The following is a 10242-nucleotide window of genomic DNA, read 5'->3' on the forward strand; positions in this document are numbered from 1 at the left end:
GTATCTTCAGTGATGTCTAAGTGCCAGTAGACTTTCTCATATGACATCAAACCCACTGTCAGTGTGGAAAGAGAGATGGATAACTAGAAATTATTGTTATTAATATTAAATTTTTTTCATGTTCTTAACAGTGAAATACCTGGAATCTGATCTGACCACTGACACTGAGCCACACAGAATAAAATTCAGATTTGAAGAGAAATTTAACCACAATGTGACCCTGGACCACAAAACCAGTCAATAATACATTATATGGGTCTTTTATTTTTCTTTTATGCCAATAATCATTAGGATATTAAGTAAAGATCATGTTCCATGAAAATACTTTGTTCAGTCGTGGCCAAAAGTTGAGAATTACATAAATATTGGAAATTGGAAAAGTTGCTGCTTAAGTTTTTATAGCAATTTGCATATACTCCAGAATGTTATGAAGAGTGAATCAGATGAATTGCATAGTCCTTCTTTGCCATGAAAATTAACTTAATCCCGAAAAAAACTTTCCACTGAATTAAGAAGGCTTCAGGGCATCCAAGAAAGTCCAGCAAGCGCCAGGATGGTCTCCTAAAGAGGATTCAGCTGCGGGATCGGAGTGCCACCAGTGCAGAGCTTGCTCAAGAATGGCAGCAGGCAGGTGTGAGCGCATCTGCACGCACAGTGAGGACAAGACTTTTGGAAGATGGCCTGGTGTCAAGAAAGGCAGCAAAGAAGCCACTTCTCTCCAAAAAAACATCAGGTGACAGATTGATCTTCTGCAAAAAGTATGGCGAATGGACTGCTGAGGACTGGGGCAAAGTCATATTCTCCGATGAAGCCTCTTTCCGATTGTTTGGGGCATCTGGAAAAAGGCTTGTCCGGAGAAGAAAAGGTGAGCGCTACCATCAGTCCTGTGTCATGCCAACAGTAAAGCATCCTGAGACCATTCATGTGTGGGGTTGCTTCTCATCCAAGGGAGTGGACTCACTCACAATTTTGCCCAAAAACACAGCCATGAATAAAGAATGGTCCCAAAACACCCTCTGTTAGATCGAGTCCCCACGTCAAGATAAATAAGATCCAGCCCCGGACGCCAGATCCTATCAGAAAATATCAGTTTATCCAGTAACAGAACCACTCGTCAGCAGAGTAGTCTAATACCCAAACCCTGTAAACAGGAGGTCTTGTCTGGTACCCAAAATACCCAAAACACTATTAACAGTCTTCTGTCAGCCAAGAAGTACGCCAAAATGTTATTCTATCCTGATGATTACACCCAAAATGTTGACTGAGGAAAAAGTATTAAAAGTGAAGAGCAGAAGCAGGGGACAAAGTTATGATGGTAAAAAGGAGCAGAGTTTAGCAGCAACTTCTTCCAACAATAGTTTGGTGAAGAACAATGCATTTTCCAGCACGATGGAGCACCGTGCCATAAGGCAAAAGTGATAACTAAGTGGCTCGGGGACCAAAACGTTGATATTTTGGGTCCATGGCCTGGAAACTCCCCAGATCTTAATCCCATTGAGAACTTGTGGTCAATCCTCAAGAGGCGGGTGGACAAACAAAAACCCACTAATTCTGACAAACTCCAAGAAGTGATTATGAAAGAATGGGTTGCTATCAGTCAGGATTTGGCCCAGAAGTTGATTGAGAGCATGCCCAGTCGAATTGCAGAGGTCCTGAAAAAGAAGGGCCAACACTGCAAATACTGACTCTTTGCATAAATGTCATGTAATTGTCGATAAAAGCCTTTGAAACGTATGAAGTGCTTGTAATTATATTTCAGTACATCACAGAAACAACTGAAACAAAGATCTAAAAGCAGTTGAGCAGCAAACTTTGTGAAAACTAATTTTTGTGTCATTCTCAAAACTTTTGGCCACGACTGTACACTTCCTACCATAAACATATCAAAACTTAATTTTTGATTAGTAATATGCATTGCTAAGAATTTCATTTGGACAACTTTAAAAGCGTTTTTCTCAATATTTAGATTTTTTATTTTTTTCGCACCCTCAGATTACAGATTTTCAAATTGTGGTATTTCGGCCAAATATTGTTCTATCCTAACAAATCTCACATCAATAGAAAGTTTATATTTACATTTATTTCAGCTTTCAGGTGATGTATAAATCTCCATTTCGAAAAATATTACCCTTATGAATGGTTTTGTGGTCCAGGGTCACATATGATTTTGTTTCGATTTTTTAATACTCACTAAAGCTGCATTTATTTGATCAAAAACTTCATTTGAACTCAAACTTTCATTTGAATGCATTTTTAAAATTTAAATTCCTGTGACGAAAAAGCTGAATTACTTCAGGGTCACATGATAAGAAAACATTCTAATATGCAGATTTGCTACTCTTTGCTCCTTAAAGGTGCCATAGAATGCATTGATACAATATTTTAAATTGTTCTCTGGTATCTACATAGAAGGTATATTGCTTAGGTAGGTAAGGACACAAATTCTCCAGAAACGGTTTTACAAATCCATTTACAACCCTAGGATTTGTCCCTAAAATGAAATGGTCTGTTATTGCCTTATTTGGAAGGTTCAGGGAATAATAATGATGAGTTCTGTTCTGATTGGCTGTTTTACAGAGTGGCTCATTTCAGTAGTTCACACATGAAAATAAATATTTAATTACGGAGCTTGAGCCACTATTATTATGTGGGGCATTGAAACTGCTGTGTTGAATGTACGATAACGTTTTACTTTCACTTTTGAGATCGGCAATCGTACTTGCTCTATGAAACGCTATACTACAGCGGCAGTACTTAGCACATTTGACAAGTTCAGATGCTGTCAGCGGTGATCAGGATCTGCAAATCATTTGTCATCGTCCACACAGTCATCTCTCCTTACTCTGTTTATGTGGTAAGTGAAATTTTATTTACTGCAACGCAACAGGCTACCGCTAACAAGAAGTTAATCATGTCCCTTTAGTGGCTCGTCTTATTTTATTCGAACACGTTATTTGTTTTCTGTACCTTTCTGAGTATAGACACCAATCCATCGATGCATGTAACATCTCCTGCACAACCTGGAACGTTACATTTATTTCCGTGATCCGCCATTGTCGCTATTGTCCTCGTTTTGTTTTTTCACAATAGGTTATCCACAGAACTTCGGAGGAAACAATGGTGTTTAAGACTCACGGTATGTAATGTCCATGTATAGAACTGTTATTATTCAACTATGCCAAGCTAAATACACTTTTCCATTCTATTGCACCTTTAATATTTTTGTGGAAGCTGTAATACATGTTTTCAAGATCTTTAAAGAACAGACAGAAGTTACGAAACTATTTTAAAATGATACATTTTGGTTAGAAATCTTTTGATTCATTTAATGCATCTTTGCTGAAAAAAAAAAATAATTCTTTAAAAAAGCATATATATAATTTGAATATATATTAAATAAGATTGAGTCAGAAAAGTCATATTTTTGCCACCTGGTTGCAGAAAGTCAAGGACCTACAATTTTGTGCTTGTTTAACAGAAGAATATTTAAATTTTTTCAAGTTCACTGAGCATCGAAGAAGAGTGAAGAGTGAAATTGTATGTTACATCTACAGGTTGTTTAGCTCTGCACCACGCACTGACTATCCCTGTGGGACCCTGCTTGATTGATTTTCAGTCATGTTGAAGAGCTGCGCAAAAACCGAGCTAGCGGAAGCCCTTACCACGTGCTCCTGTGGCTCCATCCGATTTTAGAAAAAACCACAAACCAAAAGCACCTCATCAGCCAATGGGCTGCAGCCCTGCTCCTCCAAGCTACCAGTTCAGAGGAACTGCACCAAGCTGTTTTGTGTGAAAGTAACACGCTACCAGCACTTCTGTGTGGCCTTGCTTACAATGACTGAAATTTTACTATCTAAACATTAGGGTCAAGGGTATTCTGACCTAACTAACACTAAATATAGCAGATTAGTAAGATGAAAACTGATACATGTCATGTCTTATTGCATAAATATAATAGAACGTTACTTCCTTCAAGGAACACACAAAAATGAAAATCATTTAAAACACCCTCATGTTTCAAACATTCATGACTCTGTTGGAATGCCAAAGGACTTCAAATTGCCCTGTGAGAAAAGGGACAGGTACTGTGAAGCTCCTAAAGTGACAAGACAAGCAATGCACCATAAAAATGGTCTATGGAACTCATAGGCAAAATTCCTAGCCTGATAAAGTCATGACATTGCTTCCCATGAGAAACAGGCCAAAATTTCATTCAGGAAATTTTCTTATCTGAAGTTCTTAAATCTCACTCAGTTCAAAGTTTGACATCATTGGCGTGACGTACCATATTTGAACTATACGTATACGAGCAAGGCTGGCATCTGCGAACCATAGAGGAGGAAATGTCTTGAAACTTCAGATAACTGTGTGGTACTTTGAGTTTTACATAGGAACGTTATAGACATTTAAAACAACATTGTCATTTTGAGTGAACAAAGATGACAAAGAATCACAATTTTGGTTTAGTTAGATCACCTAGATCACTGCCTGAACCATTTGTTTTTCATAATCTTAAAAACAACATTTGACATTAATCTTATAGTCAAATATAAAATGTGGCTACTCATTAATTTTAAGCTATTATTTAAAAGCTCAGGAAGTTAAGTTTTAAAAGACTAATACTTTTATACAGGAAGGAGGCATTCAAATGATAAAAAGTAACAGTTAAAGCATTTAATAAGGTTAAACATGATTTTTTTTATTTTTTTTTACAGTCTAAAAAATGCTTGGTTTCAAAACATCCTAGTGCTGGGTGAAATATGGACAAAGCCAGCGAATGAGTTGTTTTGACCAATTGGTTGGGTTAAATTTTTAACTCAGCCTTCTGGGTAGTTTTATTTACTCAACTATTGATTAAAAATGACTACATGGCTGGCTTAAAATGAAACCCAAAGTAGGTTGTAAATTAAAAACCAGACACGTAATTACTAGAGGAATCAGCAATAATCAAAATGTAAACATTTATTAATAAGCAATTTAAAAATATATATTAATTATTATTTATTTAACTTATTAATAAATGTTTATTTACTAAACAAATTAATAAAATTTCAAACCTATTTTGGGCTCATTTTTAAACAATAGTTGAGTTAAATAAAACTACCCAGAAGGCTGAGTTAAACATTTAACTCAACCGCTGGGTCAAAACAACCCAATCGCTGGGTTTGTTCATATTTCACCCAGTGCGGGGTTGTTTTTTAACCCAGCATTTTTTTTTAGCGTATTCTTTCAAAGAATCCTGAAAAGGAAATGTATTACGGTTTCAATAAAAATATTTAGCAACACAACTGAACAGCAACTGGATTTTTTTTTTCATCAAATGAATGCAGTCTTGGAGAGGATATGAGACTTCTTTTAAAAACACTATAAAATTTTACCAACTCCAAATTTTTGAACAGTAGTGTTTATCTACACTCTTTTAATTCCCATACAAAGTGAATTTCCATACTATTATTCTAAAATGTGATTTACATCACTTCCTTCTGTGAACTGCATCACAAAAAAAAAAAAAAAAGTTTCTCAAATGCTCCCCAATCTGCAATTAGGGGGACATCAACACATACAGTCAAACCAAAAATTATTCAGACACCAGATAAAATTTTTGATATTTTTTCACTAGTGAGTGCAGGACTCTATAGTTAATTTATGTAAGTGAGAATAGCCAAATAAAGTAAACTGTGACATATTATACCCAAAACTCTTCATACAGTGGACTAGCAGTAAAACTGATAAAAATCTGGGAACAAAAAATTTTAATCAAGATGAATTTGTTCTGACAGTTTGATTCTTGAATCCTTGTCATATTTTATTACCATTTTCTAAACTATAGCAAATAAACTGATAATGTGAGAAATGTTAAATGTAATCTAAATAAATTTTGGCTTGACTGTAATTTATTTGTGATTATCAAGATGAATTTGCTCTAACACAGTTTAACTCTTGAGTTCTTGTCATATTTTATTACCATTTTCTAAACTATGATAATGTCAGAAATTTTGAAGGTGTCTGAATACATTTTGGTTTGACTGTATAAGACAGTGACATTCCAACTCCTTTCATTGTCAAAAACCGATTTTGTTTAATTAATAAACACATAAGCAAATAAATAAAGCATGCTTCCTGAATTCTACTTACGGTGTGCCATTGACACCAGCCTTAGATCACAAACCACATTTTAAATAAACTCGATGACAGAATGTACAGATGCAACAGAGATTTCCCAAAAATGCGATGACAGATCAATGACAGAAATATGCATTTGTTTCAAGTGAACCATAAGAAATCCATTGTTTTGGGCTGAAAAATGAGTCTGCACATTCCAGCTGTAATGCATCTGCTTGGAATCGGATACAAGACCCTGCAAACACTAACAATTCAACCTTTGTGAGGGACGATGCCCTGCACATGATCCTAAGAGCCAATCTGATGACATTCACAAAGCAGGAACAGGAGCTTTCTACTCTCCTCTAGTCAGGTGGAGCGTGTGGTTGACATGGCATGCTTTTCATGTGTATTCGTGGACTATAAAAATCTGTGCTCGCACATTTCTATTTAGGTTTCTGAGCTAAGATCCTCATATTGTTCAGGACGTTTATGTCTGTTTGCAAAGTTTATGAACATTTAAGTTTGGACAACTTGTTTTATGATATTACACATTTATCATAAAAGTCCGTACAGGACACATTTGTGTTAAAGGTTCATATTTTGTACACAAAATGACTAAGACATTTTAAGATTTGTAAACAGTTTGAACACCTTTGTAGTGAAACACTCCTTGTTCAACCAGGAAAAACAGATCTCCTAAAGACAACAGAAGCTTTGCCTTGTCAGTTTTAAGCCCCACATTTTAAAATGCATATGGTGTAATAATGTTTTACATTTTTGTCAGCGGTGCATTAAAAAAAAACAGTTATCATTATGCCACAGATTATTAGACTTTATATTGTAAAACATTGATTTATTTCTAATATGTACCATTTTAGACATTTTGGAGGCAAGGATGGGCGATATACCGCTAGACACGATTAATTGGTAGAAATTTGTCAGCTGGTGGAGATTTAAGACTATTGTCTCTACAGGCTCATGTGACATTGCTGTGCACCATGGTCATGAAAATGTATCGTTTGCATGTGTTTTTAAGAATTGTGGGTTAAAAAAAGTGATTTAAAGCCACTGAAATGCAATCAGCAGCGAAAGAGAACTCATTTTGCGTCTCAGAGATGCGATGTGAAGACGGTGCTCACAGAGCGCAGGAGTATTGAGCTGTTATTTATAGGGCTGGTCCAAATACCATTTTTTGAGCTGCGAAGCTTCGGTAGTAATCAACACCGAATATTCGAAGCTTCAGTTGGAGGGGCATATTCTTCTCTCTAATAAAGGCAGGAATCTCAGTATGTCTTTCTGTTTGCATTTTTATTATGTCGTAAACAGTTCATCCAAACGATTTTTGCTGTGGACCCAAAGGAGTGCAGTGTTGCATTTTGGTGCAATATGAACATAACACGTTCAGAATTAATCAATTGTAGGGCTGCAACTAACGATTATTTTGATAATCGATTAGTTCGCCGACTAATTTTTCGATTAATCGATTAGTTGGCTTAAAAATGTCAATTATTTATTTATTTTTAAAATCACACTATTCCACATTCTGAATGCTATGAAAACACAGTGCTTAACAATTTACAACAATTCACCTTTCGTAATAAAGAGAAAAGACAAATATCTGAAGAAAAACACACTAACAAGCATAAAATACAGTGTTTCTGCTATTTATTCTGCCGTGTCGGTGTTTAGTGTCCCGCCTACAGCAGCATCAGCAGCGAGCGCAAGTGCCTTCAGCAGAGTTCTACGTTCAGATGCACGCAGTAAGATTAAACTGGCCGCAAAGCCCCAGCTAAAGTAATTACCATGAATGTGGCGGGGGGAAATTAAGGAGATATTCAAATTATTTATTAATAAACTAGTATTTTCTGAGTCAGTGTCGCAAAGATCTGCTCACTGGACGCGCTTTTAAAGCCTAAATGCATCTTTATGGATTAGGCCTATATCTAATAAAATAGTTTTGTTTTCGATTTGAATTATTTCGTTTTACAGTAGTGCAGTAATAATTTAAAGTAAATGTATTACTCTTACATTTAAGAGCAAAAATGAAGTTTCACATGGCGCTTGCACCTTCATGTCCTGTAAAGCTTTCACTCTGCGCACAAACGATTAGATATGCGCCTATATAGGGCCTACACATTTATCTAAGTTAAACGATTAAACTAATATTGTGATATGCTTTCAGTTTTTTTATATATATATCTAAGGATTTTAATTTAAATCGTGATGATTGGAGAAGGCTAAATTCATATGTCGGCCGCTGGGCGCTTCGTGTCTTTAAAAAACAAAAACTTGAATTTCACAAATAAAAAGTGTTCCAAATATATTTCTAAATTAACTTTATAAACTAAAGAAACAAAAATAAATGTAATTACCTTGTTATTAAAAACAGCAGCTGCGCAATGGGGAAGAGAAAGAGAGGTTCCAGTCGGAATCGGGTCAGTAATTCTGATTAGCTGTCGAGGTTGTTTTTTGCAACGAATGTTTGTTTAATAGCCTATTTAACTCTTATTTAGGCTACTTTCTTATTTAAATGTTTTATTTCGTTGATTTATTTTAGCGTTTTGTAGGTTGCTTCTTCAACGACAGAGTTGCTAAACACACTCGTTTGTTAATAGCCTAATGTTTGAGGCTCATTTCTTTATATATAAACACCGCACCGCCATAGTTGGTAAAAATCTGCCACCGTCACAGCCCTGGCCTATAGTTCCTAGTACCCTTCATAAATACGTGCACTACATATTGTATTTAAATCTAAATTTAACATTCAACGGCTGACATGAATGTTTTTGCACTGACTCAGTATTAAGTGTCTCCCTGTCTGGCTGTCTGACTCTCATTCAGTAAAGATTTAAACTTAACGACTGCCAGGATGGACTTTTATGCATAAATGGAAATGCTTGTGTGAATGTGTGACATTTACAGATAAGGATATGACCGTAAACTAAAAGTTTTCATACGAGCATGCGAACGGATCTGTCAAAGCGCCTCACAGGGCAAGCCATTATCAGCTTCAAAATAGAGATAGTTTAAAATAAAGAATTCTGATGTTTTGGGCAGCTCAGATCACGTATCTCTCCTGCAGCATCTCAGTCTGTTTCCTCCACTCTTTTTAGATGCATTATGTCTATAGACATGCGTCATTCAGTGCTGTAATTTGACGTGATCATCTGAAGTGCACGTGCACTGTGGGCGGACCCGACTAATCGATAATGAGAATCGTTGTCGACGAATTTCATTATCGATAATAATCGATTTTATCGATTAGTTGTTGCAGCCCTAATAAATTGTTATAGAACTTTTCAAGTTGGATGTGGTGCGCCTCACGCAGGCAGAGCTTATATGCTGGAGAACGGACACTGCGCTAGTGATACAAAACACACAGGTCTGTTAAGAGCAATACTTTTAATAAGGTAGCCTAACATTTTTTAACAAACAAATCACTCCCAAATCAGAAATTAGCAGCACAGTAGGCTATTTAAATAAAAGAAGAACGAAAAAAATGGCACGGTGTTTATATATAAAAATTATTTATATCTAAATTATATATAAATAAATATATATACATTATATATAACGTTTGTGTATATAAGCCTATAGAAAATACATATGTATATTATTTTGAAACCCAAAATAAATGAGGCTCAAACATTATTAACAAACGTGCGTGTTTATTTGAGCACTTCCGTCAGTGAACAAGCAGCCTACAAAACGCTAAAATAAATCAAATAAATAATACATTTAAATATGAAACTAGCCTAAATAAGAATGTTAAATAGGCTATTAAACAAACATTCCGTTGCAAAAATTCCTAAAACCTAGCCCGGACCTTCTCCAACAGCTCATCAGAATTACTGGCCCCAGAGTTTTTTTCTCGTTCTCTTCCCCATTACACAGCTGCTGTTTTTAATAGCAAAGTGATTACATTTATTTTCGTTTATTTAGGTTATACAGTAGGGATGCACCGATCCGTATCGGCCGATCACTTGCGCGTTTTGTCAGTAAAGCCGATTCTGTAATCAGCAGTAAATGCCATCAGGTGCGTGATTTCACGTTGAGCCGTATATACTACACACAGCCGTTGTTCACTGACGAGCTGCGCAAATCAATGTTCATTATCAGTGTGAATGTGCGCAGCTC

The sequence above is a fragment of the Garra rufa genome, chromosome 1 (assembly GCF_049309525.1).
Source record: "Garra rufa chromosome 1, GarRuf1.0, whole genome shotgun sequence".
NCBI classification, from domain to species: domain Eukaryota; kingdom Metazoa; phylum Chordata; class Actinopteri; order Cypriniformes; family Cyprinidae; genus Garra; species Garra rufa.